Raw genomic sequence first — 5430 nt, forward strand, 5'->3', positions numbered from 1 at the left:
AACTGACCAAGTGTCTAGAAAAGTCCATGTGCCTTAAGGAAGAGGATAAGGAGGAAGCAATAATAGAGTCATGAAGTAGATAAGAGTGAAGTCATTTGTCATGTAGTATTTAAGTGGTTTAAATAAGTGGTATTATATGTTAGAACAAGATTTGTTCTGATCAATATTCTTAGTTTTGATGATAACAAGGATATGAATTTTGTGTGAGATAATGTGGTACTCTAATACATTGCAATTTCCCTTTCAGGAAATATATAAAGAGTATGCACAAATCAGCGCTCAGAAGCTTTGTCTCAGAAGGTTCAGCATGCAACATCAGAACATGGTCTGGCAAGACATCAGAAGATGGTCAAGGAAGAATCAGAACATGGGTCTATGGAAGCATCAGAAGAACTTGAGATCAGAAGCAGAAGCACTGAAGTTCTCATGGTATCACGCTTAGAAGCACTTCAAGGTCAGAAGACAAGAAGATGCTATGCACTAAGCTGTTTGACTCTGATGATATTCAAATATTATATTCACAAACATCAGATCAGAAGAAAGTACAAGTGGCAGGCTACGCTGACTGACAAAAGGAACGTTGGAAGCTATTAAAGGCAACGTCAATAGACACAGTGTGAACAAGGCTCGAGGTAGTTGACAAAAGCGTGAAACATTAAATGCAATGTTGTACGGAACACGCAAAGCATTAAATGCGCCCAACGGTCATCTTCTCAAACGCCTATAAGTATGAAGTTCTGATGAGAAGCAAGGTTAACAACTCTGAACCAATTCTGAAAGACTTGCTGAAACGCTGTTCAATTCAAAACTCAGAAACTTCATCTTCATCAAAGCTCACTACATTGCTGTTGTAATATATTAGTGAGATTAAGCTTAAACGTTAAGAGAAATATCACTGTTGTGATTATAGCTTTTCAGAAGCATTTGTAATACTCTTAGAATTGATTACATTAAGTTGTAAGGAACTAGAGTGATCGTGTTGATCAGAATACTCTAGGAAGTCTTAGAGGTTATCTAAGCAGTTGTAACTAGAGTGATCGTGTTGATCAGGAAACTCTAGAAAGTCTTAGAGGGTATCTAAGCAGTTGTTCCTGGAGTGATCAGGTTGTGATCAGAATACTCTAGAATACTTAGTCGTGGGCTAAGTGGAAAACCATTGTAATCCGTGCGATTAGTGGATTAAATCCACAGGTGAGGTAAATCACTCCGTGGGGGTGGACTGGAGTAGTTTAGTTAACAACGAACCAGGATAAAAATAACTGTGCAATTTATTTTTATCGTCCAAGTTTTTAAGACTACACTTATTCAAACCCCCCCTTTCTAAGTGTTTTTCTATCCTTCAATTGGCATCAGAGCGCCGGTTCTAAGGTGCAAGCACTTAACCGTGTTTAGAAAAGATTTAGGAAGAGAAAAACGCTTCAGTTAAAAGATGGCTGGTGATGAACACACATCTACATCTGGCTCTGATGAGCAATACAACGGAAATGGTAACAATGGTTATACTAGACCACTAGTATTTGATGGTGAAAACTTTGAATACTGGAAAGATAAACTGGAAAGTTACTTTCTTGGTCTAGATGGTGAACTATGGGATCTTCTGATGGATGGTTACAAACATCCAGTAAATGCTAGTGGCGAAAAGCTTACAAGGCAAGAAATGGATGATGATCAAAAGAAGCTTTTCAAGAATCATCATAAATGTAGGACTATTTTGCTGAATGCTATCTCTCATGCTGAGTATGAGAAGATATCTAACAGGGAAACTGCCTATGATATATATGAGTCATTGAAAATGACCCATGAGGGAAATGCTCAAGTCAAAGAGACAAAAGCTCTTGCTCTAATCCAAAAGTATGAAGCCTTCAAGATGGAGGAAGATGAAGACATTGAGAAGATGTTTTCAAGATTTCAAACTCTGACTGCTGGATTGAGAGTTCTGGATAAAGGCTACACCAAGGCTGATCATGTAAAGAAGATTATCAGAAGCCTACCCAGAAGATGGGGTCCAATGGTGACTGCATTCAAAATTGCAAAGAATCTGAATGAAGTTTCTTTGGAAGAGCTTATCAGTGCCTTGAGAAGCCATGAAATAGAGCTGGACGCAAACAAGCCTCAAAAGAAAGGTAAGTCTATTGCATTAAAATCAAATATCAAAAAATGCACTAACGCTTTTCAGGCTAGAGAAGAAGATCCTGAAGAATCAGAGTCTAAAGAAGAAGATGAACTGTCCATGATCTCCAGAAGGGTAAACCAACTCTGGAAGAGCAAGCAAAGGAAGTTCAGAGGCTTCAGAAGTTCAAAGAGATTTGAACGTGGAGAATCTTCTGATGACAGAAGATTTGACAAAAAGAAGGTCATGTGCTATGAATGCAATGAGCCTGGACACTATAAGAATGAATGTCCAAAACTTCAGAAGGAAAATCCCAAGAAGAAGTTTCATAAGAAGAAAGGTCTTATGGAAACCTTGTAACATCCCAAAATTTATTATTTAATTAATTTAATTAAGTTTTAAATTAATTAATTTGAATTAGCATTTTATTGGAATTATGTGGGAAGAAATAATAAAATGTAGTGTTGGGCCATTGGTGGAGTTAGTAATGTGGGGGTGTTAGTGTGAAGAAGCCCATTACTAAATTATGTTATGTTTTGATAAAATAAGAAAAAAGAAGAAAATTGGAAAAGAAAAGAGGAAAACCTAAGAGGAAGAAGGAGAGAACTCATATACAAAAGCCATTTTCGTATTCATGGTGCAGCCTTCACAAAATGGGTCATAACTCTCGGCTCGTAACTCCAAATCAGGTAATTCTCGAAGATTCGGATTCTACACGAAATTTCCTTCGATTTGATATATTAATTCGTGTCAGGGAGGTTCTCGATGAGGGATATAAGCGAGTTTGAAGATGGGAGATTCTTGCTGAATTTGAGGGAAAAAGGGCTTACGGGTTTGATGAAGAAGAAGGGGAAAAGTCCAGATTTTTGGCTAAGGTAAGGGGGGACTCTTCCGGTTAACATCTTTTATCGTATTATAGATAATAGGACTGATTTAGATGCATTGTTTGTGTCAATTGGTTGTATGATGGATTGGGGTTTTGGGATGATTTTGAGGGGAATTGTATGATTTGATGAATTGTATGATTATATGGCTGTTATGATGATTAAATGATCCTCTTTGTGTGTTATATTGGTGTTATAACATGTATGTGGCTGACATGGTGGTATTTGAGGTTCATGATATAACTTGATTTGAGTTTTGAGGATTTTGGGATGAATCCCGTAATGCTGTCAATCGATGTGAGATCTCTGGTTTTTGCCAGTTCGCGCCGCGTAGGTAGGTTGGCGCCGCGAAGGCGTAATTCTTTTCTCGCATCGCGCCGCGTGCATAGGTTGGCGCCGCGAACGTGTTTGTATGCTTCAGGTCGCGCCGCGAACTTTGGTTGCGCCGCGTGCTGTAGCGATAACTGTTTTCTTGTAAAAAGTTAAAGATGTGTAACTTTCAAACCGTAAGTCCGTTTTAGACGCCGTTTTGGACGTTGTTCCTTAAATTGAATGTTCTACCATATGAAATGAATAAAACAATAATAACTTGATCTTATTTTAAAAAGTATCATTTTCTTCAAATGTGGTTTATTCTGGTTTTTGCATAGTTGATGAGATGCAACGGTTGTGGTGTGCATAATTGGATATGTGCAATGATGTATATTGTGATAATGTGGTTGCTTCTGTTAATTGTGTAAATGGGTATTATTGTTGTTGCACTGTGTAATGAATGATTTACCTGTTATGATGTCGTGGTTGTAATTGGTGTTTGTTATACATATATTGTTGATGTAAAATATGTATTTTATTGTGGTTGAGAAATAGCATAATTGTGTATGGCTATTGACTGTTGTGGTGGTTGATGATTATGACATTTGGTTGATTTATGTGGGTGATAAGCATGTTATGGTTGATACATGCATTCATAATCATTATGTGGCTGATCCTTGACGATGGTGGATCAGTGGTAGCTAATTCCCATTGTGTGGAATTAGTGAGTGGGTGTTGCCGTATCCTTGACGATGGTGGATCGGTGAGTTGGGTTATCCCAGATTTTGGTACCACATGCATATAGTTGCATTTGCATTAGGTTACTTGTGTTATTATAACATGAATGGAAGATTGTCCAATGTTATAATATGTGATGATTGTGTAATGGTTATGATTTGTTTGGATTAATTATGGTGTTGTCTCTTGGTAATGTATTCTATTTGTTGTTGTGTGTTGATGAGTACTTCCTGACAATCTGAATATAATGAAATTGGATGAATAATGTGACTATGATGTGTTATTGTTTATGATTCGATAACATTTGTTAATTGTGAATGAGACTCACCCTTACTTTGATGATTTCAGATTGGCGAGTAGCGGCTTTTGACTCGGTGAGGATTAGCTCATGAGTCAGTTTATTTGGTGTCGCGTCGGTGTCATGCTCTGATATTGTAACACTGGGGGAACGTTAGTTTAGAGTTTATGATGATACTCTATTTTGTTGTTATTGGAGTAATTTTGTGAGATATTGCATAGGTGATGTTATGCTTATCTGTTGATTAATGTTCCGCTGTATAGAAACATGATTTTTGTTAAATGGATGAATTTCCCCTAAGTGAAGCATGACTATTGATTTATGATAAATTTGTTTTAAATTGAATTGTGGCACCCTTGTTTTCATGTTTTACTCCGAATTATTTTATTAATTTCAGCGGGGTTTAGAAGGGTGTTACAATAGTGGTATCAGAGCAGGTCGGTCCGTCCGGCCAATTGTCGAGTCAGTTGAGTTGCGCGACAGTTGTATACTGTCGGCGTTTTATTCCTTGGTGCGCGACATGTGAGTGAATCACTGTCGGTACTTGGTTGTTTGTTGCAGGTGTTGGATTGAAACAAGTGGGGGAGAAGCTTCGCTTCTCGGTTATGTTTCAGTTGCAAGAAGATTGATTCAGTAGGCTGTTGTTGGCAACAGTGCGAGCGTTGTCGGAGTTTGTTGTTTCCCGAGTTGAAGGTGACTTGGAATTAAGACTTCACTGGGAATTGAGTTGGAACATCTTGAATGAATATGATTAGAGGTAATTGACAGTTATTGTAAGAGAAGGAAATTGGAAAGTTGCAATGTGTCAGCTCTGCTGGTGTGCTGCGAAGCTGTCAGTTGAGTAGCCTTACGACTCAGAAGAGGTTCAGCTGCAAGTTTGCGAAGAGGATTGATGTAGTAATGTTCCAGAAATTGCGCTTCAGCGATGGGAAGTGTTGCTCAAGTTATAATGATGTTTGGAAGTAAAGAGATATGATAAGGGGTTGTTTGGAATGTGATAGAGTTGAAGAGAATGAGTTTTGGAGAGAGATTTTCGTAAGCAAAACGCAGGAAAATTGCTGAATAGCTGCGGAACTTCGAAAATTCAT

The sequence above is a fragment of the Vicia villosa genome, linkage group LG5 (assembly GCF_029867415.1).
Source record: "Vicia villosa cultivar HV-30 ecotype Madison, WI linkage group LG5, Vvil1.0, whole genome shotgun sequence".
In the NCBI taxonomy this organism is placed as follows: Eukaryota; Viridiplantae; Streptophyta; class Magnoliopsida; order Fabales; family Fabaceae; genus Vicia; species Vicia villosa.